General features: G+C 45.3%; 1 long non-coding RNA gene across 1 annotated transcript in view; it reads left to right on the forward strand.

The window, feature by feature from the left end:
• The first annotated feature begins 110 nt into the window (after window positions 1-110).
• The window catches only part of LOC140712963 (uncharacterized), a 118,095-nt gene continuing 92,518 nt past the window's right edge, over window positions 111-25,687 (forward strand). Inside the window, exons 1-2 of the long non-coding RNA XR_012094831.1 lie at window positions 111-236; window positions 15,690-15,863. This is a non-coding gene — a long non-coding RNA (uncharacterized lncRNA). The remainder of the gene's footprint in view (window positions 237-15,689; window positions 15,864-25,687) is intronic.

Here is a 25,687-nt window from a genome sequence, read left to right on the forward strand (position 1 = left end):
GCAGCCGCCTCATAGCGCCTGGGCCGGCAGAGCCACACCCCGCGTCTCGCGTCACTGAGTCGCGTCAAGGCTATTGGCTTGTTCCTATTGTGGCGTCATTAGAGCCCGGCCCGGCTGGGGTCTCCCAGGCAACCGATATACACAGAGAACCACGTGGAGGAAAAGCGCGCGAGTTTGGAGGGGGTGGAGCAGGAACAGAGGTGGACTGGAATGTCACACGACGGGGCAGCTGGAAGGTATTGGGAAAGAAGAGGGGTCATGGGAGAAGGCTCGGAACTTGAGCCCCGGGGCATATCAACTTCCAGTTTTTAGGGAAGGCTAAACATCCCCCACTGCCCTTCTCACCGGACTGGGGGAGGCCCTGTTCCTCAGCCTCTTCTCTTTTTCTTTACTCTCAAAGACACTCACCGCTCATTTTACTTCCATGGGACCAGTGATTAGTGATGAGTGCCCGAGTGGGTAAACGGAGGCACTGAGTCAATGGAAGGAATTCTCTTTGGTCTTTTCAAGAAAAAGCCGAGACAAAACTTGAATTTTTGCCCCTCCCATTACTTTTGTGTAACCTTCTCCCCACTCCCCCGATGTTGATGAGGAAAACTGCACAACCAGGTAGCTGGGTACCAAGGCAAATCCAAGTTTTCAACTTCAGCTGCTCCATCAACCCTTGCAGGTGCCCTTAACGCCTCCCATCTTCACCCTAGATCTCTCTCTCCATTGTTACTCTCCTCAAGTCCTTCCTTCTCTTCTATTTCCCAGAGAAATCAGATGCAATCAGGAGGAGAATACTTAAATTTCTACCTGCAAACATGTCTGAATCCATTCTTACCAGGAGCAATGAAAGAGGCACCCCTGTTCTTGTCCAAGACGATTCCCTTCTCGATTTCAACTTTTTTTTTTTTTTTTTTTTTTTTTTTTGAGACGGAATGTCGCTCTTGTTGCCCAGGCTGGAGTGCAATGGCATGATCTCAGCTCACTGCAACCTCTGGGTTCAAGCAGTTCTCCTGCCTCAGCCTCCCAAGTAGCTGGAATTACAGTTGCGCACCACCACACCCGGCTGTTTTTTTTCTTTTGACAGAGTCTTGCTCTGTTGTCCAGGCTGGAGTGCAATGGCACAATCTCAGCTCACGCAACCTCCTCCTGGGTTCAAGTGATTCTTGTGCCTCACCCTCCCGAGTAGCTGGGATTACAGGCACCCACCACCATGCCTCGCTAATTTTTGTATTTTTAGTAGAGACAGGGTTTCACTGTGTTGGTCAGGCTGGTCTTGAACTCCTGACCTCAGGTGATCCACCAGCCTCAGACCCCCAAAGTGCTGGGATTACAAGCGTGAGCCAGTTGGCCCGGCCCCAGCTAATTTTTTGTATTTAGTAGAGATGGGGTTTCACCATGTTATATTTCCTTAGGGCCCTCATTCCATCACTTCATTTTACAGATGGATATTGGACATGCCAGTCACTCGTCTAGAAACTGGAGATATAGCAGGGAACAAAACAGGCACAATCCCTGCCCTCAGGGAGCTTACATTCTAGTAGAAGCAGGACAATAAATAAGTAGAATACGTAATATGTTAGATGGGCTAAGAGCTATGGGGGCACATCAAGCAAGGAGGAGGTGTGTTTGGAGAAGGTAACATTCAAGTGACCTGAGGGAGGCTAGGCGTGAACCACATGTAAATGTGGGGAAAGAATCTTCTAGGCAGAGGGAAGAGTAAAAACAAAGGTCCTGAGGTGAGAGCGACCTGCCACTTTCGAGGAAGAACAAAGTCAATGTGGCTGGAGTGAAGAGAGAGAAAGATAGGGAAAGAGTGGGAGATGTGATCAGAGAGGTAAGGGAAGGACCCAACCTGCATGTTCCCAAGGCCTTTCTGAGGACTTTGGCTTTTATGGAGCTATTGAAAGGTTTTGAAACAGGGGTGTCCAATCTTTCGGCTTCCCTGGGTTATGGTGGAAGAAGAATTATTGTCTTGGGCCACATATAAAATATACTTAACATTAAAGATAGCTGATGAGCTTTAGAAAAATCACCAAAAATCCTCATTTTTTTTTTTTTTTCTTTAAGAGACAGAGTCTCGCTCTGTCGCCCAGGCTGGAGTACAGTGGCCCAATCTTGGTCCACTGCAAGTTCTGCCTCCCGGGTTCACGCCATTCTCCTGCCTCAGCCTCCCAAGTAGCTGGGACTATAGGCGTCTGCCACCACACCCAGCTAATTTTTTGTATTTTTAGTAGAGACGGGGTTTCACTGTGTTAGCCAGGATGGTCTCGATCTCCTAACCTCATGATCTGCCCACCTCGGCCTCCCAAAGTGCTGGGATTACAGGCGTGAGCCACTGGGCCGGGCAAAACCTCATAATGTTTTAAGAAAGTTTATGAATTTGTGTTGGGCCGCATATGGCCCGCAGACTGCGGGTTGGACGAGCTTGTTTTGAGCAGAGGAGGGACAGGGCTCCTACCTTTCGCTACTGTGTAGAGAACAGATCTGAAGACAGCAGAAGCGCGAGACCATTGCTGAAGAGAGCAGAAACAGGAGACCATTTAGGAGGTCATTGTGAGCGTCTGGTTAGTGTGGTAGCAGGAGAGGTGATGCAAAGTGGTGGATTTTAGAAGTATTTTAAATGTGGACTAACAGGATTTTCTGATGGATTAGGCAGTGTGGGGAGGAGGGAGGAATTTTTCACCTGAACTTTAACTGAGAAGGGGAAGGCTGTGGTAAGAGAATCGCTGGAACCTGGGAGGCAGCGGTTTCGGTGAGCCGAGATGGTGCCACTATACTCTAGCCTGGATGACAGAGCGAGACACAGCCTCAAAAAAACAAAAAAACAAAAAACGTATGTCTCCTAGGCATCCAAATGGAGATGTCAAGAAAGCAGCTGCATGTGTAAGTTTGGTGTGGTCTGGGCTGGCGATAAAAGATTGAGAGTCATCAGCATATGGAAGTTATTTAAAGCCAGGAGATGAGAAGAATTACCAAGGGAGCAAGTGTAGATAGAAAAGATGTGCAAGGACTAAATTCTGGAGCTCTCCAATATGAGCTTGAGATCAGCTGGAACCATCAGAGAGACGGAGGCATAGGGTCAGTGTAGTGAGGAAAAAAACCCCAAGAGATGGTGGTATGCTGAAGGCCAAGAGAAGGAAACTTACCGAGGAGGAGGGAAAGGTCAATTGTGTCAAATGTGGCCCGTAAAGTAAGTAAGATGAGTTTGAGAATTGATTGATTGATTGATTTTTTTGTTTTATGTTTTGTCCCTCCCTTGCCCCCCCACTGGAAAGTATATAGAGCAAAGATTGAAGGTCATTGGTGATTTTGACAAGAACAGTTTTGGTGGAGTGGTGGGGGTAAAAGTCTGATCGCTGATGAGTTTAAGAAAGAATGGGAGGAGAGGGCTGGAAACAACTCTTTGGAGGCAACTCTTTGGAGGAGTTTTGTTGTAAAGGAAGGAGGGAAATTGGCTGGGAGCTAAAAGGAGAAGTGAGGTCAAGAAAACTTCTTAAGTGGGAAAAAATAGTTATATGTTATATGCTGATGGGGAAGAGCCAGTAGAGAGTGAAAATTGACAATGCAGTGGGGAGTGAGGAGAACTTCTGGAGAAATGTCCCTGATGAGGGGAGAAGGGACTGGACAGAGTCCAGAAGCAGAGGGGCTGGCTTCGGTTAGAGGACTGATGGCTCATGCAAAGTAAAAAGAGAGAAGGCATGATATTTGGGCACAGATGTGGGAAGGCGGATTGATGTAGGGGAAGCTGGTGGATATTATCTCTTCGTGGCCTTTTTTTTTCCTCTTTGTGAATTAGGAAGCAGGGTCAGCTGACTGTGAGGATGAAGGGAAAGGCTTAGAAGTTTGAACCTGGAGGAGGAGTTCTAAAAAAGTCACTGAGAGCAGTAATTCTCAAACTTTAGTGTGTACCAAAACCACCTAGAGAGCCTATTAAAGCCCTCCCATAATCTGGGCAACATAGAGAGACCCTGTCTCTTCAAAAAATAAAAAAAATTAGCCGGGTGTGGTGGTGTGCGCCTGTGATCCAGCTACTTAGGAGGCTGAGATGGGAGGATTGCTTGAGCCTGGGAGGTCAAGGCTGCAATGAGCTGTGATCGTGCCACTGCACTCCAGCCTGAGCTACAGAGTGAGATGCTATCTCAAAAGAAAGAAAAAAAAGCCCTCGCTTCCCCCAGACATTCTGATTCAGTAGGTCTAGGATGGGCCCAGGAATCTGCATTTCTAACAAGTGCCAGGTGATGCTGCAGTCGCCTGTATGGGGATGACCCTTTGAGAACTGCTGTGTGAGAGAGTGGGGCAGTGACTGGACTCGAATTCCCACAAATGCAGTGTGGTTGTCAGGCAGCATCAGGGGCCCAGCTGAGGTTAGAAATCATGACTTGAAAGTGTCTCCAATCACATCCCACTCACAATTGCTTGCACATGTTTGGAGACCTATCTCTTTAAAACTTCCATTTTCTACTGACTTTTCCTTTGCCGTGTAAAAGGCTCCACACCCTTCCTCTTTAAAAAATGAAAATCTTTAACTTAGGTTCTAGCTCTCCCCTCTTCCCAATTTTCTTGGCAGAGTTGTGCATGCTGTATTTCCCCACCTCCTAGTCTATGCAGCATCCGCAACATGTCTGCTCTCCCTCTAATCTCAGGACACTTCTGTTAGGCATCATCACTGATCTAGACGCTAATTCCAATGGGCACTTTTTAGTTGTAATCAGTCACTTGACCACCTACAAATCTGATACCTCCAACCATTTCCTCCCTCAGCTGTCTCCTCCTTTAGGTTTTGTGGACACACTGCTTTTCTGGTTTTCCTCCTGACAGCCGTCACCTCCTCATTCTCCTTTTCCCCTGGTGTTCCTTTATCCTCCTTTAAGGCAGAGTATAGCACAGTGGCTGTTATATGTGCAGGTTGTAGATTTACTGGGATAACTTCTGATTTCTCTGGTTCCTAGCTGTGAGACCTGAAACATTTATATCCGTTTCTTCATATATTTACCAAAGTGAGGCTGGGCATGGTAGCATGTGCCTGTGGTCCCAGCAGCCTGGGAGGCTGAGGTGGGAGGATGGCTTGAGCTCAGGAGTTCTAGTCCAGCTTGGGCAACGTAAGGAGACATCGCCACTTAAAAAAGAAAGATAGGCTGGGCGCAGTGGCTCACACCTCTAATCCCAGCATTTTGGGAGGCTGAGGTGGGCGGATCACGAGGTCAGGAGATAGAGACCATCCTGGCTAACACAGTGAAACTCTGTCTTTACTGAAAATACAAAAAAATTAGCCAGGCGTGGTGGCGTAGTCCCAGCTACTTGGGAGGCTGAAGGCAGGAGAATAGTGTGAACCTGGGAGGCGGAGCTTGCAGTGAGCTGAGATCACACCACCATGCTCCAGCCTGGGCAACAGAGCGAGACTCTGTCCCAAAAACAAACAAACAAACAAACAAACAAACAAACAAAACCCAACATAGTAGTAATACCTGCTTCACAGGGTTCTCATCTGAGGATCCAATGAGTCAGTAGGCATAAAAAGCTTACAACAATGCCTGGCTCATACTGAGTATGTAAGGTCATCACTCGGAGCTACTACTCATCTGTCAGGTGCTATTTGTATAGGCTGATGATGCAAAAAATCTGTATTTTCAAGCAGGCCTCATTCCTGAGCAGCAGTCATAATTATCCACCTGCCTCCTGACATCCCTAGATGCCTCATCAGCATCTCAGCCTTGACATGCCCAAACCTTCAACTCAGCATTTTTCACTCAGTTTGCCCCCTTTCTTTATTCCCCCACATCCATGAATGGCCCCACCATCTGTCCAGTTCCCTGGCCAGAAATTTGGTAGTTTCTAGCTTCTCTCAGTCCCTTGATTCTTTTTTCTTTTCTTTTTTTGGAGATGGAGTCTTGCTCTGTTGCCCAGGCTGGAGTTCAGTGGCGCGACCTCGGCTCACTGCAAACTTCACCTTCCCAATTCAAGTGATTCTCCTGCCTCAGGCTCCCGAGTAGCTGGGATTACTGACACCTGCCACCATGCCCGGCTAATTTTTGTATTTTTGTAGAGATGGGGTTTTGCCATGTTGGCCAGGCTGGTCTCGAACTCCTGACCTCAGGTGATCCACCCGCCTTGGCCTCCCAAAGTGCTGGGATTACAGATGTGAGCCATTGCGCCTGGCCACAGTCCCTTGATTCTTATAGTGGTATTAACTTATTCTACAGACTCAGATATGTGGGAGCATAAATATAACATTGTTTTTGTATAACTACATTTGTAATTTTTTTTTTACACATTTTTTTTATTTTTCTGAGACTGAGTCTCGCTATGTGGCGCAGGCTAGTCTCGAACTCCAGGGTTTAAGGGATCCTCTGACCTCAGCCTCCAAGTAGCTGGGATTACAGATCTATGCCACAGTGCCTGGCTCTTATGTTTCTATTCTGAGCCAGCTCCTGTTCTCCTGGAATGTTGGATGCTTAATTTTAATCCATTGGTGGAATCTCCCCTCTCTCCAGGGATTGCCTTAATTCTGGGAGGGTGTCTCTTATGTATATATTTTGCCAAAGCACTGGCGGAAGTGGGTTCTGTTATTAAGTGGTCACCCAGAGTCCTCTGACATATCTTCTGCCTGGCTCCTGCTTGCATGGCCTCTTTAGGTCTGGTGTCTCTGTGCTACCTCTCAGTTGCTCTTGAACACAGGGTTCATTCTGCTGCTCCCATGCCCTGGAGTAGCATGAGACAGTGTGGCACTGTCCGTGGTTCAAGCTGCCTCCACAATAGGCTGCACTCTGCAGCTATGTCTTCTTTTGGGGGTCTTGTCTCCTTAGGTCTGGGGTTCCACTGCCATCAGATCTCGAAAACCTACTTGGGGGTTTTGCTGTCTTTCTGAACTCAGGTGCCTGAGGACAGAACCTACCACTGTCTGTGCAGTCACTGCATTCCCGTTGGCTCTTGCCTGTGAGTTGTGCTCGTGCCATGGAACTGGGGTGAAATCAGTGCGAGGCCTTGCTTTATCCAGAATATTTCCTGCACATCTTCTATCCAGACTGGGGGTCCTTTCTGTTTTCCTAAGGACCTGCCTAGGCGATTGAAATTCAAAAGTCAGAAGTGGCTTTCCATTTCCCCTCGTTTTTGTTGTTGTGTCTTTTCACTAAGGCATCAGCACAAAAGCTGGGCTGCTCAAAGTGAGGTTATAGGGGAGAAGGGGAAGAAACTACGAATAATATTGTAAGATGTCATCATATTCCCTATATCCAGTGGGGGCCATGGATTCTACATCTTTAGCCCCCCCCCCCAAGTTTCCCCCTTTTCACCCACATTGCTTCTGTCGTAGTTTGGGGTTTTATTGTTATACTTCTCCTGGTTTGAGAGTATTCCCTTCCTAATCACAGGGTTAGGTTGCTGAAACAGTGGGAGGTTTTGCAGGTGAAGATTCTTGATAAAAGATAAGATTCAGAAAACTGAATGACCTATGAAATGCCTGATAAATACTCGCTCTTCACTAAAATCACAACTAAAATTTTGCACAGTAAATAAATTTTCAACAACAGATCTGAAATTAGCAGTAGCGTGTATTGTGTAATTTCCACGTATCCCTGGGTGATTTAATGTTTTTAGGATTTCCCTGCAGTTACCATTCTCGTAAATCCAGTTTGTTTTGATGCAGATGATGTATAGTTAGATGTTCTCTTTGGGTCAAGTTGTTAATCCAGACATCCAATACCTTCTGATTTGAGGATTTCCAGTTATTGCTCTCACTGGCCCCATCATGGTCTTCAAAACAGCTTTTGGGGGACCTGGCTTGAGATTAGATCCTATGATTTTCAAAACCTTGGTAAGGGGAAGCAGGAAAAACTATTTAAAAGTTGCAGGCTGGGTGCGGTGGCTCACACCTGTAATCCCAGCACTTTGGGAGGCCGAGGCATGTGGATCACAAGGTCAAGAGATCAAGACCATCCTGGCCAACATGGTGAAACCCCATCTCTACTAAAAATACAAAAAATTAGCTGGGCATGGTGGCGGGCGCCTGTAGTCACACCTATTTGGGAGGCTGAGGCAGGAGAATCACCTGAACCCGGGAGGCAGAGGTTGCAGTGAGCCGCGATTGTGCCACTGCACTCCAGCCTGGCAACAGAGCCAGACTCCATCTCAAAAAAAAAAAGGCTGCAGCCAGGAGTGGTGATTCACGCCTATAATCCCAGCACTTTGGGAGGCCGAGGTGGGTGGATTGCTTGAGCCCAGTAGTTTGAGGCCAACCTGGGCAACATGGAGAAACCCTGTCTTTACAAAAAATTAGCCAGGAGTGGTGGCACAGGCCTGTAGCCTCAGTTACTTGGAAGGCTGAGGTGGAAGGATCACTTGAGCCCAGAAGGAAGAGGTTACAGTGAGCCTTGATCATGCCACTGCACTCCAGCCTGGATGACACGAGGCCCTGTCTCAAAAAAAAAAAAAAAAAAAAAAAAGCAAGCACTTTTCACTTTCTAGAGGAAGAGACTTCGGTTTTTCAGTTCTTCTTGGGGGTGACTGTTCTTTGCTTTGGGAAAATCACTACAAACGGCTTTATTTCCTAAGTACAAAGCCAAAGCCATATCCACCAGTGATCTGAGCGCAGAATGTTAAATGCGTGAGTGGGAATTGTGTTTTTGTGGCTTCTTACTTTTTAGACGGTGATGGGGGAGAGAGGCGTTTCTTCTCCCCGAGTGTTCAGTGCGCTGTGTGGAACACTGTTGCCAGGGCTTGGCCCAGCAGGTGTTCACAGGAGCTGAGGAGCAAGACAGAGAGGGCTAGGGAGGGCTTTGCCTCGTCAGAGAGCCAGAGGTGAGAAGGAACTGGGTGGTCTCTAGACGTAGGGACCCGATAGACATTTCTGGATGTTCTGACTTGACATGTGCTGTGAGCACGTGAGTGGTTTGCTGGGGTAGGGGCGCTGTGCCTGTGTGATGTCCGTGCTCCTCTGGAGGAAGTGGACTTCTGCTGTCAGCTGTGCTGAGGCAGGAAATAAGGAATGGTGGAAGTGGTGGGCCTTGGGCTAGCTGTAAAGAGAAACCTCCGGCCGGGCGCGGTGGCTCATGCCTGTAATCCCAGCACTTTGGGAGGCCAAGGCGGGCTGATCACAAGGTCAGGAGATGGAGACCATCCTGGCTAACACGGTGAAACCCTGTCTCTACTAAAAATACAAAAAATTAGCCGGGTGTGGTGGCGGGCGCCTGTAGTCCCAGCTACTTGGGAGGCTGAGGCAGGAGAATGGCGTGAACCCGGGAGGCGGAGCTTGCAGTGAGCCCAGATCGCGCCACTGTACTCCAGCCTGGCAGAGAGTGCGAGACTCTGTCTCAAAAAAGAAAAAAAAAGAAAAACCTCCCTCTCTTCGGGCCTCATGGCGCTGTGTCCTGGACTCTGAGGTGGGGGTGCGTTCTGAGCATTCCTGGGCTGAAGGTAAGCTGACGTTTGTCTCAGGGAGCCAGGCAGAGAGGTTCCTACAAGGGCCCTTCCTCTTGTTCCGCCTCCCTACATGAGTGCAGCGAGCACGTAGCAGCTCTGCCTTGAGAAGGCAGTGCTTCAGACACCCCATATGCACCGTCTAGTCCAGCGCTGTCCAATAGAACTTTCTGTGATGACGGAAAATGATTTCCGCTCTATCCAGGACGCCAACTACTAGTCTCATGTGGCCACTGAGCACTTGAAATGTGGCTGGTGTGACTGAGGAACTGAATTTTAAATGTATGTAAATTTAATTGGTTTAAGTTTAGTCTCATATAGCTAGTGGCTACCATATTGTACAGCAACATGGATGGCAGGAAAGTATAAAGCTGTAAAGTTCCAAAGTCTGAGCCCAGAGTAGTCTGGGCTGATGATGGCTGCCATCATCAGAGATCACAGAGGATCAAAGAGGCTGAGTCACAACTGAGTTAACGGTGGAGCTGCCCCAGAAGGCCCTGCAGCAGGAGGGTGCAGTCTCCTGACCGTGCCACGGCCCCTCTCTGCAGGTGACCACACCACAGAAGGTGCAGCGACTCCCACATGGAAAGTATGGTGGAAAAAGTATCAGGCCTGTACTGTAAATGGATTACCTGTCCTCTCAGTGACTGTCTCACTTGACTGTCATACGGGTCCTCCCTGTCCATCTCAGTCCCTATGAGTCTGGAGAGCCCAGGTAATCCATAATCACCACAGCTCGTGTCTCTCCTGTTGCATCTCCTTATCTGAGCCAGGCCTCACCCTTTCCTCTCCCCCTGCACCCTCTCATGGCCTTGGCACTGCTCTGGGCTGAGCAAGCCCCACTTTGTCCTCAAGCCCTCCTCCAAAGCTTCTCTTGATTTTCTTGGCTTAAGTGAAACTCACTTTCCCCTAAGGACATTATTCCCCCTGAAGCCCTCTGAAACAGAGCCTGCTTTTCTCTTACCCTCACATGCCACAGAGTCAGGAGGTGGGATATTTGTTTGCATGGGCTGCCATACAAATTACCACGACCAGGTGGTTTAAAATGACAGCTTCATTCTCTCCTAGTTCTGGAGGCTGGAAGTCTGCAATCGAGGTGTCAGAAGGGCCATGCTCCCTCTGAAGCCTCTAGGGGAGATCCTTCCTTGCCTCTTCCAGTTTCTGGAGCCTCAGGTGTTTGTTGATTTGTGACTGCATCACTCCAATCTCCGCCTCCATCTTCACATGGCCTTCTTCTCTCTGTCTGCTGTTCCCCTGTGTCCAACTTTCCCTTGTTTTATGATATTAGTCATTAGATTAGGGCCCACCTCATCTTAACTTGATTCCACCTGCAGAGCCCGTTTCCAGGTGCGGTCACATTGACAGGTGATGGGGATAAGTGTCTTGCTTACCTCTCTTCCGGTAAGCAGCCCTGCTCTCTGGAGCTCCTGGTGTCTGGTTTTGGTATCGCCATCTTTTGTTGCTGGCAGCTGCTGGCTTCAGGGAACTTCATCTCCTTTACAACTGGCTCCTGGCCCATTGTCTTCCTCTCTGCCCTTCTCCTTCGTCATCTTGGGATGTCTGCAGCCATGTGGACGATCCTTCCAGCTCTCTGGCCTGCCACTTTGGACCTCTTGAGTCGCTTTCTCATTGTGGGTCATCTGCCCACCTGCCAGCATCTTCACATCCTTACACAGCAGACTCTACAATGCCTCATTAGACTCTCTCCTTTGCCAACTTCCTTCATTTTTTGCCCCTCCTTCTCTCTACTGCTCTTGCCCAGAAACACCTGGACCCTTGCTGAAGCCATCTTCTCCACCTCCCTGTGCTTGCACTCATGCAGTTGGAAGATACAGATCACCTGATTAGGTCCACTTTATGTTCACGACCACAGACCTCAGATGGACATACTCAGCACTGCCCAGCATTTCTATTATGTTTCCCTGGTTCGTTTATTTTCCCACCATGTTTTCTATTGCTGTATAACACATGCCCCAAAATCTAGTGCCTAAAAAACAATACCCATTTATTTTATTATTATTTTTTAAAAAAATGATAGAGATGAGGTCTCATATGTTGCCCAGGCTGGTTTCAAACTCCTTAGTTCAAGCAATCCTCCTGCCTCAGCCTCCCAAAGTGCTAGGATTACAGGTATGAGCCACCGCACTTGGACAATATCTATTTCTTATCTTACAGGTCAGAAGTCCTGGTGGGCTCAGCTGGTTCTCTGGTCAGGGTCCCACAAGACCAAAATCAAGGTGTCAGCTGGGCTGGACTCATGTCTGGAGGCTTGGGGCAAGGATCCACTTCCAAGTTCATTCAGGTTGTTGGTAGACTCCAATTCCTCAGGCTGCAGGTGTGTGGCCCCTAATTCTTTGCGTTAAAGAAAAATCTGAGGCATGATAATATTTTTGAGTTTATTTGAGTAAGAAGCAATTGATGAATTGGCAAACACCGAACTGAAGAAGTCTGTTCTGGCGGCAAGCCATCAGGGGCAAGTATTTATGGGGTAAATGCAGAAACAAAATCAATACATTATTTGATTGGTTGCAATTATACAATTGCCTTATTTGGCCTATCCTGTTGGAAAGTCCTTGGTTATATAGTATAAGTGTGTTGGCTATTTCTGACTGGTTGAGCTTATGATTTGTTTTTCCTTAATATAGGCATTTATAAGAAAAACGTCAAGTTCCACTTATGTTTGCAAATCAAGCAAGGTTTAGGTCTCGTTACGAAGCCTCACTGGTTTTGTCTGCTCAGGAATTCTTCAGGCCTAGTACCCCTTTAAATTTACTTTAACAGTTCCCCGCTTTTGGTCATTCTCCCAGCAAGCTGAGAGTATGACCAAACAGTATAGCATTACTCTCGGTAACCAGGTTACCATTATTGACTAGTTACTGGAACAAAGAATCGTGTAGATGTCACTCTCAACAGTTGCGTTGGAATGGAAGGTCAGGTAGTCATCATTATCTGCAATTGCAGAGTCATCATAGGCTTGAGTGGTGGGGTTGTTGAGTTCTTCTAATTGTCTAATCCTGATAGCAATTATTTGATGTGTGAGTGGTTAGGGTCTCACACCTGAATGCTGCTGGAAAGCATTCAAACCCCTTGAGAGGATACAATGGACTACAGAGCTGGAAATCATGATTATAAGGAGAATAACAGCCAAGAATTGAAAAATTCTCTGGAGCAGACATTGAGCTCAGGAGTTCAAGACCAGCCTGGCCAGTATGGTGAAACCCTGTCTCTACTAAAAATACAAAAAGCCAAGAGTTAACCAATTAAATAAATCAGTGGATCAGGTAGACCACACCTATCTGATGAGGAACTTAAATTTGTTTAAGATCCTTTGAATTGGGGGCAATAATTCCTTTTTTGAACAATTTATTTCCATAGGTTTTTGGGGGAACAGGTGGTATTTGGTTACATGAGTAAGTTCTTTAGTGATGACTTGCGGTATTTTGCTGCATCTATCGCCTGAGCAGTGTACACTCAACCCAGTTTGTGGTCTTTTATCCCTCACCTTCCTCCCACCCTTTTCCCTGAGTCCCCAAAGTCCATCGTATCATTCTTATGCCTTTGCATCCTCATAGCTTAGCTCCCACTTACGAGTGAGAACATGTGATACTTGGTTTTCCATTCCTGAGTTACTTCACTTAGAATAATAGTCTCCAGTTCCATCCAGGTTGCTACAAATCCATTAACTCCTTTTTATGACTGAGTAGTATTCCATCATATATATCCACTCGTTGATTGATGGGCATTTGGGTTGGTTCCATATTTCTGCAATTGTGAATTCTGTTGCTATAAACGTGTGTGCAAGTATCTTTTTTGTATAATGACTTATTTTCTGGGTACTCAGTGGTGGGATTGCTGGATCAAATGGCAGTTCTACTTTTAGCTCTTTAAGGAATTTCCACTCTGTTTTCCACAGTGGTTGTACTAGTTTACATTCCCACCAGCAATGTAGAAGTGTTCCCTGATCACCGCATCCACACCAACATCTATTATTTTTTTATTATGGCCATTCTTGCAACAATAAGGATGTATCACGCTGTGGTTTTAATTTGCATTTCCCTGATCATTAGTGATGTTGAGCATTTTTTCATATGTTTGTTGGCCATTTGTATATCTTCTTTTGAGAACTGTCTATTCATGTCCTTAGCCCACTTTTTGATGGGATAGTTTGTTTTTTTCTTGCTAATTTGTTTGAGTTCCCTGTAGATTCTGGATATTAGTCCTTTTTTGGATGTATAGATTGTGAAGGTTTTCTCCCACTCTGTGGGTTGTCTGTTTACTCTGCTGACTGTTCCTTTTGCTGTGCAGGAGCTCTTTAGTTTAATTAAGTCCCACCTATTTATCTTTGTTTTTTTTGCATTCGCTTTTGGGTTCTTAGTAATGAAGTCTTTGCCTAAGCCAATGTCTAGAAGGGTTTTTTCCCCAGTGTTATCTTCTAGAATTTTTATAGTTTCAGGTCTTAAGATTTAAGTCCCTGATCCATCTTGAGTTGTTTTTTGTTTAAGATGAGAGATGAGGATTCAGTTTCATTCTCCTTTATGTGGCTTTCCAGTTATCCTGTGGGGCAATAATTTCTAATTTATTGACATAGAAACAACATTTTTTTTTTTTTTTTTTTTGAGACAGGGTCTCACTCTGTCACCCAGGCTAGAGTGCAGTGGTGCAATCAAGGCTCATTGCAGCCTTGACCTCCTAGGCACAAGGGATCCTCCCACCTCAGCCTCCCAAGTAGCTAGGATTACAGGCATGTGCCATCACACCTGGCTAATTTTTGTATTTTTTTTGGAGATGGGGTTTCGCCACGGTGCCCAGCCTGGTCTCAAAGCTCTAGGCTCAAATGATCTGCCCACCTTGGCCTCCCAAAGTGCTGGGATTATAAGTATGAGCCACCATCCCTGGTAAAACTTTTTTTAAATCAATAAAAGCACAAGCTCTTCTTTGTTAAACTGTGAGGTGTCAAGCACTTCTGTTTTGGAGTACTTTTGAGGCTAAATTGTTCATTTCAGATTATATTGCTTGAAGAGAATTCAAGTTGTTATTCTATGAAAACAAAGGAAAAACAAAGATTAATATTTGGAGCAAATTATGACCTTAGTCTTTGTGTCTGGAAGGTCAAGATTTATAGATTTGAGTTTGAAGTATCTAGATGGTGGAATGGAGATGGCATTTGAGAGCTGGTTGTGTCATTAGGTAGTGTTCTGTTGAACTCATATAGCAGCAGGCATAAAGGTTGTCTATACATGGTCTGTTGCAGTGATTTTTTCTGAAGTTTGAAGTCATTCAGTTTCAGCTTTTAGGACTTGAGAAAAGGGCAGTTTTAGTTTTTAATGAAACTAGAGAACTTCAGGATTCAATCCAGTTTATAGATGGATAACAAATCTTAAACAAAATAAACAGGATTAGAATTTGGTAATTGGTGCTCTACAGTTTTCTAGTGAAGTGTAGTCTTTTTAATAGTCACTCTCATTTTTATAAAAAATAGTCACAGTTAAATTTTTTTAACAGAATAAGTCTAGTTTCATCAAGGTAGATCTATTTATATAAATGCAACACAGGTATTAATTCTATGTAAGTTTTAAAATATGATATTTTAGTCAGACCTTTGGTAATATCCAAGGGGCTTTACTGACTTTATATCCATCAACTTTAGTTTTTTAAAACTGCCTGGTATCAGCACTCCCTTAGCCACCCCAGCTCATGTCTCAGTAAGTTGTGTGTCTCCGCAGTCCAATGACTTTGGGCCCAGTTCAGCACTAGGACTCGTCTAGGAGTTGCAGTCCTTGTGGCCTAGACTGCCTTTCAAGTTTCTTTCTTTTTTTTTTTTTTTTGAGGCGGAGTCTCGCTCTGTCGCCCAGGCTGGAGTGCAGTGGCCGGATCTCAGCTCACTGCAAGTTCCGCCTCCCGGGTTCACGCCATTCTCCTGCCTCAAGACTCCCGAGTAGCTGGGACTACAGGCGCCCGCCACCTCGCCCGGCTAGATTTTTTGTATTTTTTAGTAGAGACGGGGTTTCACCGGGTTAGCCAGGATGGTCTTGATCTCCTGACCTCGTGATCCACCCGTCTCGGCCTCCCAAAGTGCTGGGATTACAGGCTTGAGCCACCGCGCCCGGCCGCCTTTCAAGTTTCTTTAGAGCCCCAGAGCACTTTAGCCCATTGTGGCGAGGCTTGCAGGGACTCAAGTTCACACTACTGGGATTGGCAATTCCCCTCTGGCTAGGGCTGCTTTAAATGCTCCCCCCATGGGTGGGCATTAACTGAGTTTGGTCTGGTTTTGTTTTCTAATATAACAGGGCACCACGGAGTTAGGTACTTCAAAATTGCTGTGCTCTCCCTCTCCCCAGTGCACAGAAATACTCTCCACGCCATGCTGCTGCTGCTGGGGGATGGAGGGATGGCGTTAGCGATTTAAGACTGTTTTTCCTACCTGTTCAGCCCTTCTTTCAGCAATATGAAGTTAAATCCAGGTACTATGAGTGCTCACCTGATTTTTAGTTCTAATGAAGGTGCTTTTTTTGTGTGTGTAGATAGTTGTTAAATTGGTATCCTTGCCAGGGAGGAGGGGACAATTAGTGGAGTCTCCTATTCTGCCATCTTGCTCTTCCTCAATATGCCCTTTCTTGCAGATCTTTTACAACTCTCTATATTTGTTCAGTTTGTGTCTTACTTGTTTTCTTCTTTATTATTCTGGAACAATCATCTTGTTTTCAAGATAACACCATTTTCTTTTTCCTTTAAAGGAAACACATTCCTTACATACTTTTTCTTGCTGAAAACACACCTACTTTTAAATTACATTTTTAATATACAGTTGTTTTCTTTTTTTTTTTTTTTTTTTTTTTTTTTTTTGATACAGAGTCTTCCTTTGTCACCCAGGCTGGAATTCAGTGGTTCAATCTCAGCAGTTCACTGCAGCCTCTGCTTCTCAGGTTCAAATGATTCTTGTCCTTCAGCCTCCCAAGTAGCTGGGATTACAGGTGTGTGCCACCACACCCAGCTAATTTTTTTTTCTATTTTTAGTAGAGAGAGGGTTTTGCCATGTTGGCCAGGCTGGTCTTGAACTCCTGGCCTTAAGTGATTCACCTGCCTTGGCCTCCCAAAGTGCTAGAATTACAGGCTTGAGCCATCACACCCGGCTGAGTTATTTTCTTTCATCTTTACTACATCTGGTAGTCTTTATTACATGTATTAATTACAATTCTTTTTTATTAATTTTTTTTTTGAGATGAAGTCTCTGTCACCTGGACTGGGAGTGCAATGGTGTGATCTTGCCTCACTGTAACCTCTGCCTTCTGGGCTCAAGTAGTCCTCCTACTTCAGCCTCCTGAGTAGCTGGGACTACAGATGTATGCCACCATGCTGGGCTAATTTTTTTTTTTTTTGTATTTTTGGTTGAAAAGGGGTTTTATCATGGTGCCTAAGTGTTTTGGTTTTTTTCCCCCTTTGAGACAGGGTCTCGTGCTGGAGTGCAATGGCATGATCTCAGCTCACTGAACCTCTGCCTCTGGGGCTCAAACCATCTTCCCACCTCAGTCTCCCAAGCAGCTGGGACAACAGGCACATGCCACCAAGCCTGGCTAATTTTAAAAATTTTTTGTAGAGATGGGGTCTCACTATGTTGCACAGGTTGGTCTTGAACTCCTGGGCTCAAGCGAATTAGAATTCTTAAACATTTGTTTTTTAGAGACAGGGTCTTGCTCTGTCACCCAGGCTGGAGTGTAGTGGTGTGATCATGGCTTAAGTGCAGTCTCAACATCCTGGACTCAAGCAATCCTTCCACATCACCCTCCTAAGTAGCTGGGACTACAGGTGCACGCCACTGCACCCAGCTATTTAAACATTTTTTTTTGGTAGAGACAGAGTCTCATTATGTTACCCAGGCCGGTTTCAAACTCCTGGGCTCAAGTGATTCTCTTGCTTTGGCCTCCCAAAGTGCTAGGATTACAGATGTGACCCACCACACCTAGCCTAAAATTCTTAACCCCTAGTAACCTTAATATCTAGTGAAAATTCCTTTCTAGTGAAAAGGAAGCACATGATTTTGTAATTTTGATTTTTACATTTTTATTTATTTTTATATTTTATTTTTGGCCTTTATTATTAGTTTTAATTGACAAATAATGATTGCACATATTTATGGGATACAGTGTAATATTTGTAATATAATGTAATAAATCAGGGTAATTAGCATATCCATTACCTCAAACGTTTATCATTTCTTTGTGTTGAGAACATTCAAAATCTGCTCCTCTAGCTATTTTAATAATACAATCAATTGCTGTTGGTTGTAGTCACTCTATTGTGCTATAAAACACTAAAACTTATTTCTCCTGTCTAACTGTACTTCTGTATCCATTAACCAACCTTTGGCTGTTCCCCTATTTCTCCTACCCTCCCCAGCCTCTAGTAACAAGTATTCTAATCTCTACTTCTACAGGATCAATATTTGTAGCTTCCACATATGAATGATAACAGTGTTACTTATCTTTCTGTGCCTGGCTTATTTTACCTAACATAATGTCCTCCAAGCTCATCTATGTTGCCACAAACGACAGAATTTCTTTTTTTTTTTTTGAGACACTTTTGGTCTGTCACCCAGGCACTACTACATGATTGCAGTAGTGCAATCATGGCTCACTGCAGCCTTTACCTCCCAGTCTCAAGTTATCCTCCCACCTCAGCCTCCCAAGTAGCTGGGACTAAAGGAGTGCGCCTCTATGCCCGGATAATTTTAAAATTTTCTTGTAGAGATGGGGGTCTCATGTTTCTTAGTCTGGTCTTGAACTTCCAGACTCAAGAAATGCTCCAACCTTGGCCTCCCAAAGTGCTGAGATTACAGGCATGAGCCACTGTGCCCAGTTAGGATTTCAGAATTTTTTTTAATGGCTAAACAGTGTGTTCCATTGTGTGTATATACACCAGTTTTTCTTGACCCATTTATCTGTTGATAGGCATGTCACCTACAAAGGAAAACAGTAATTCTCCAGTACAGATCTCAATCATAAGGAAATATATGAAATGTCAGAAAAAGAATTTGAAATAATAATCGTAGGGAAATTCAGTGAGACACAAGAGACTACAAATAGACAATTCAATGAAATCAGGAAAATAATTCATGATTTGAATGAGAAATTTAACAGAGTATATAACAGAGGGTCCAATAAAAATTCTAGAGCTGTAGAATTCAATGAAGGAAATAAAAAATAACAATGGAGATACTTAACAACAGACTAGACCAAGCAGAAGAATTTCTAAACTTGAAGACAAGTCTTTTGAAATCACACAGGCAGACAAAACAAAACGGAAAAAAAAGAAGAACGCCTACAGGATTTGTGGGACACTATTAAGTGGACAAATATTCATAGTGTGGGCATTTCAGAAGGAAAAGAGAAGAGAAAAGGTGAGGAAAACATATTTAATGAAATAATAGCAGAAAGACTCCGAAAGTCTTAGGAGAGAGATGGATATCCGGGTGCTGGAAGCTCAAATAACCCCAAATAGGTCCTCTCTGAAGCACATTATAGTCACATTGTCAAAAGTCAAAGACAAAGAAATAATTTAAAGCAGGAAGGGAAAAATGTCAAGTCACATGTAAGAGAATCCTCATTAGACTAATAGATTTCTCCCAGCGGAAACCCTGTTATAGGCCAGGAGAGAATGGGATAGTATATGCAAAGTACTGAAAGAAAAAAGCTGTCAGGCAAGAATATATACCCAGTAAAGCTATTCTTCAGAAATGAAGGAGAAATAAAATTGTTCACAGATAAGCAAAAACAGAGAATTCATTACCACTGGATCAGCTGTATAAGAAATGCTCAGTGGAGTTTTACATTGGGAAGAAAAGACGATAACCACCATCATAAAAACATGCAAAACTGACTGTATAACTAATTGGTAGAGCTGATATATAAACAAGAAAGAGAAAGCAGTCAAATCTTATCACTACAGAAAACCACTCAATTCCAGACATAAACAATAGGAGAGGAAGTAAGGAACAAATAATATACAAAACAATTAGAAAACAATAAAATGACAAAAATAAGTCCTCACCTATTTTAAGTAATAACCTTGAATGTAAATGGACTAAATTTCCCATTTAAAAGATGTAGATTGAATCTGGCTATGGTGGCTCATACCTGTAATCCCGGCACTTTGGGAGGCCCTTTTTCACCATCAAACGCCTAAATATTGGACTGTCTTAGATTCTAGTCTGAGCCTAAAATTATAGAATTATTCCTGTGTCATGTCTGCCTGCATGATCTTACTCGTCCCATGGTCGATGTCTACCATCCAAATAATAATTTCCAGCATACTTTTATTTCTAGCCTGGACCTCTTACCTCTTGCTCAGGACTGGGATATCCAGCTGTTTCCCTGATGCTTCCATTTGGAAGTCTAGTGAGCATCACAGATTTAATATATCTGCTTTCCCACTGCAATGCTCCTCCAGCCTTTTCTTTCTCAACAGATGTCGTCATCATCCACTTGTTCAAGCAAGAGCCCAAGGATCATCCTAGATTCCTTCTCACTTCCTCTCAATCCAATCCTGTAACATCCAAACCACCAGTAAGCAAGTCCTGCGGGGTTTTTTTTTTGCCAAACATTTAATGTATTTATTTAGATATATTTGATTTATATTGTTTAGCAAACCACAACATTTATAGGGACAAAAAAGTATTACTAGTTTTATAATGTAAAAGCAGTCCGTTACCCCATCCTAAATTCTTACTCCCCAAAGCAACCCTCTCAACTCTAGCTATTTCATCTGCTATTTACTTCTATGTTTAAACATTTCTCTCATATAAAGTATATATATCTAAAGTATATAACATATAAAAGTATATATATAAAGTATATTATATATAGGACTATTTCTTGATTTTTTCAATGTTAAGTATGATCTATTGACTTTTTTTTTTTTTTTTTTTTGAGCTGGAGTTTTGCTCTTGTCATCTAGGCTAGAGTGCAGTGGCATGATCTAGCTCACTGCAACCTACACCTCCCGGGTTCAAGTGGTTCTCCTGCCTCAGCCTCCTGAGTAGCTGGGATTACAGGCATCTGCCACTGCACCCAGCTAATTTTTGTATTTTTAGTAAAGATGGGGGTTTCACCACGTTGGCCAGGCTGGTCTCTAACACCTGACCTCAGGTGATCCGCCTGCCTTGGCCTCTCAAAATGCTGGGATTACAGGTGTGAACCACCGCGCCCGGCTATTGGAACTGTGGTTCTATCTTATATGCCCATTTTCTGCTTTACCAAATACATACACTTAACCTTTTCCCATCCTCCAATATATCATCATCATAATTTTTGGTTAAAATCGCTATTTAATGTTACCTTAGTTCATTCATACTGCTATGACAAAATACCACAGACTGGGCAGCTTATAAACAACAGAAATTTATTTCTCAGACTTCTAGAGGCTGGGAAGTCTAAGAGCTGTTATATCCACCAGCAGTTGTATATTAACCTAGAGAAGGGCTAAGGCCTGTCCTCAGACTGAACCCACGATGGCTTCCTCTCCCTTTTCCCTGATTTTGCAGAGTATAGAAGAAATAACATAAAATTTCTTTTTTTGCAATTAGTTTACAAAATAGTAGAGACTGCTTTTTGCCCTCTTACTCATGACTTCTCCTCTGGGAAGCTACTTTTGCCTGGCAAAAGGGCCCTACATATGTGTTCCCATAGCACTTTGATAAGGTGTAATTTATATTCAATGAAATTCACCTATTTTAAGTGCACAGTTTGATGAGTTTTGATAAAGGTAACCACCCCAAAGAGTTTCCTGGTACCTTGGCTTATTCCATCTATTTAATATTGTGATAAAATACACTGAATATAAAATTTACCATCTCAGTCACCTTTAAGTGTACGATTCAGGCTGGGTGTGGTGGCTTACACCTGCAATCCCAGCACTTTGGGAGGCTGAAGGGGAGGATCACTTCAGCCCAGGAGTTTGAAACCAGCCTGGGCAACATAGTAAAACCCCATCTCTATTTTTTAAAAAGTGTATGGTTCAGTGGCATTATGTACATTCGCACTGTTATGCTACCATCGCCACCACCCATCCATGGAACTGTTTTCATCTTACAAAACCAAAACTCTGTGCTCACTAAACAATAACTCCCCATTCCCTCTCCCCACAGCCCCTGGCAACCACCATTCTATTTTCTGTTTCTATTAATTTGACCTTTGACTTTTTAAAAAAAGTTGTGGTTAAAAAGTCATAAATTACTATCTTAACCATTGTTAAGTGTACAATTCAGCAGTGTTAAGTAGCAGCTTCTTTTTTTGTTTTTTGAAGACGGGGTCTCATTCTGTCACCCTGGATTGCGGTGCTATGATCTTGGTCACTGAAGCCTCAACCTTCCAGGCTCAATTGATCCTCCCACCTCAGCCACTCAAGTAGCTGGGACTACAGGCGGGTGCCATCATGCCCAGCTAATTTTTGTATTTTTTTGTAGAGATGGGGTTTTGCCACCTTGCCCGGGCTGATTTTGAACTCCTGGGCTCAAGCAATCCACTGGCCTCAGCCTCCCAAAGTGCTGAGATTACAGGCGTCAGCCACTCTGCCTGGCCTGCAGATTATTTTTAAGGTAGTTTTAGGTTTAGTTAGTGATGAATGCAGAAAAGCCCAAATAACAGTCGCTTAAAAAAGGTTGTCCATGGCTGCCCTGACAGCTCCACCATCACCAAGGACTCAGGCTTCTATTTTGTGCTTTGTCATTTGCAACACACAAATTCCATCTATCTCATAGTCCAAAATAGCTGTTCCAGTTCCAGCCATCACCTCCACATTCCAGCTAGCATAAGGCGAAAGTTGGGAGAAAGGCACACTTTCTCTCTTCTAGAGCCCTTCATAGAAATTACACATACTATTTTGTGCTTATATCCCATCGGACAGAACTTAATGACACAGGCCCATCTCACTGCAGTGGAGCTGGGAAATAGAGTCTTCTGGATCACACGTTTCAGTTCTAGTTTATGGGTCCCATTGCTGAGAAATAAGAAGATAATGCATGTTGGGGAACCTGCACTGATGTCTTCCACAACTTCCCTTCCTCATAGTGCTGATCACTGCACTGAAATTGATTCCTCCATCTTGTTGGGCTGTAGACCCCTTCAGTCAGGGGCTTGTGTCTTTTATAGCTTAGCACAGAGCCAGGTGCATTTAGGTGCTTAATGTTTGTTGTACAAATACATGATTTCAGCCCAACCAGCTTATTGTTGGTTTTTAAGAATTATTGTTTGTATTATTTTTTTGAGAAAAGGTCTTGCAGTGTTGCTTAGGATGGCCTCAAACTTCTGGGCTCAAGGGGGCCTCCCAGCTCAGCTTCTCAAGAAGTTGGGATTACAGGTGCCTGCCACCGCACCAAGCTCTAATACTTTTTTTTTTGAGACTGAATCTCACTCTGCCACCCAGGCTGGAGTGTAGTGGCCCACTGTAACCTCTACCTCCTGGGTCAAGCGATTGTCCTGCCTCAGCCTCCCAAGTAGCTGGGATTACAGGCGTGTGCCACCACACCCAGCTAATATTTGTTTGTTTATTTATGTATTTATTTATTTTTTAGTAGAGACAGGGTTTCTCCATGTTGGCCAGGATGGTCTCAAACTCTTGACCTCAAGTGATCCACCTGCCTTGGCCTCCCGACAGGCGTGAGCTACCACACCCTAAGTTTAAGACTTACTGAAGTGAAGCCCTAAAGGGGGAAGAGACTAGAGTCCTGTAGTCCATGTTGTCACCAAATTCAGGAAACTGCTTTACTGCACACTTGGCAGGTGGCCTCCACCTGGCCACGCCGGCTGCCAGGCACTCCCCGCCTGCACTGCTGGGCACCTCCAGCCATCACAGCCCCTTCCTGGTGCAGAGTCACACTTGGCCTCCATGGAGCTGCTACACTGGTCCTGCACCACCCTCCATATGATGTGTCTATATCCACAGGTCCCACTGACCCCAGCTCTTCCTTGTGCTGGGCAAAGATGCCTCCTATGGGTCTGCATAGGACATGTTTCTCCTTGAGTGTGTTGGGGACATTCCAGGCCTGAGAGTGTCCTGAGGCTGAGAGCCCCTGTTGAGCAGAAGCGAGCTGATGGCCCTCTTGCCTGGCCAGGACTCTCTGAAGGACTCCAGCTCGAACATTTTCTCACCAGTGAATGAGGTGATTTACTCTTAGACTTGGGATTTATTTCTTTCACATGTAAAGACACCTTCACAGCACGAAAGCTGCAGATTCAGAGAGGGACATCAGGTTGAGGAGGCGGGAGGGATGCTGTGTAGATTTCTTTGTTGGCCAGTGAAAGTCCCCACATCTCACGGAGATCCCCATGCCCTACCCGAGGAAGCCTCTAGATGTCAGAGATGCAGACATTGCACGTCTCAGTGGACAATCCAGTCCAGAAATGGGGGTGCAGAGAGGGGCTTCTGTTGCTCTTGAGCGGGAATTCCACAGCCCTAGGTATAGACTTAGGTGCTGAAGGGGGACCCAGGAGAGAGGTGAGGACTGGCGAGGGAGTGGATGGGGAGGGGTTTGGAGCATGTGCACAGGAACCAGGGCTGGCCCCAGACCTCTATAATTACCTGAGTTACCACAGACACCCCACAACCTCCACAAGGCCTGCTGACTTGACCACAGAGGGACCCACGGCTGTCGCGGACTGTGGCTGAAAGTCTGCGGGCTGCCAGCCCTCGGCATGGTCATTCTGGATAGGTTTATATTATTTTTTATTTTTTTGACATAGAGTCTCACTCTGTCACCCAGGCTGGAGTGCAGTGGCACAACCTTGGCTTACTGCAACCTCCGCCTCCGGGGTTCAAGTGATTCTCCCGCCTCAGACTCCTGAGTTGCTGGGATTACAGGTGCACACCACCATGCCTGGCTAATTTTTGTATTTTTAGTAGAGATAGAGATGGGGTTTCGAAGCTAGTCTGGAACTTCTGACCTCAAGCGATCCACCTCCTCCAAAAGTGCTGGGATTACAGGCGTGAGCCACCGCGCCCAGCTCTGGGTAGGTTTGTGTTGTGAGGCCTGATGCTCTGTTCTTCTCTTCTTTCCTAAAGTCCGTGGCCCTCTGGTGGCCTCTGTGGCTTCTTGAGCTAACCTCACCCACTGTGGGCCTCAGGTTCTGCTCCCCTAAACATGGCTGCAGAGGGTAACACCATCTCCCAGCACCCTTCTAAGAGTGTGGCTGCTAAACTCTTCAAGGACACAGTACTAGAGTGTGACAAAGACCCCATAGGAGGAGTTACACAGGTGCGAGGCTTCACACGGTGCCGCTCATTTCCTTCCAGAAACACCTCCATACTCTCTTACTACCCTGAGGGTGGGGCTCCCTCACCCTCACACATTTCTCTGGCATTTGATCTCCCTTCCCCCACAGCAACTCTTCTCACCAAGACGCCTTTCCTTGGCACGGTGCTGGCAGCCCAAGCAGGGCTGAAGGAGAGGGGCCTGTGTCTCAGGGGTGTTCCTCCCTTTGGAGTGCTCTGGGGTGGTGGCATCTTGCTAAGGGGCTGTCAGCCTCCCAGCCTGGGACACGGACAGCTCCTCCTCCTCCTCTCTCTCTGCATGGTAACTACAGGGGTGGAAGGCAAGGCAGAGAGGTTGACAGGAGGTAGCAAGAGTGGGAGCCGGTGGCATAATTTAGATCTGAGGCCTTTAAGAAAAGTGCTCAGAAACAATCATCCTACCCAGTGCTAAATTATCAGATGAGTCAGCCTCTGGGCAGCTGTCACCTTCCTCCCCCAAATTCCCTGGCAAAGCAGGGAGGCTGGCTTGGGGCTGCCTCTCTAACTCTGAAAGCAATTGGAACCCACAGTTGCCCTGCGGTCCCCCTCTAGCCCCCAATCCCAGGATGCTCGCTCCCATTTTACTCTACTTTTAGGGGAGGAGCCAGGGATGGGGCTCAGTGTTCCCTCCCTACTCCCAAAGGGACAGTATTTGTCCCCAGTCCTTTCTCCTGCCAATGCTTTTGGATTTAGGAAGTGATGCCTCGAGGACATGGGCGTCTCCCAGTAGCGAATGTGCCTGGAGGGGACATTTCTGAAGAACTACCAGAGCTGAGAATTAAAAGCAGACTGCCTAACTTAGCGCAGGTTCACGCAAAGCCACTTGTGCGTTCAAGAGCCAGGGCAAGTGGTTCGGCCCATGTGTTGGCAGGTAAGCGTGTTGTTCTAGCCAGGTGAGTCAGCAGACATGGGATGTTTGTTTATTTGGGCAAATGTGTCTCGTTAGGGTCATTCTGAAAATAAGCCCAGTGTGCAGTCATCAGCCCCTGGGGCAGCGTCACTACTA

The sequence above is a fragment of the Chlorocebus sabaeus genome, chromosome 1 (assembly GCF_047675955.1).
Source record: "Chlorocebus sabaeus isolate Y175 chromosome 1, mChlSab1.0.hap1, whole genome shotgun sequence".
NCBI lineage: Eukaryota > Metazoa > Chordata > Mammalia > Primates > Cercopithecidae > Chlorocebus > Chlorocebus sabaeus.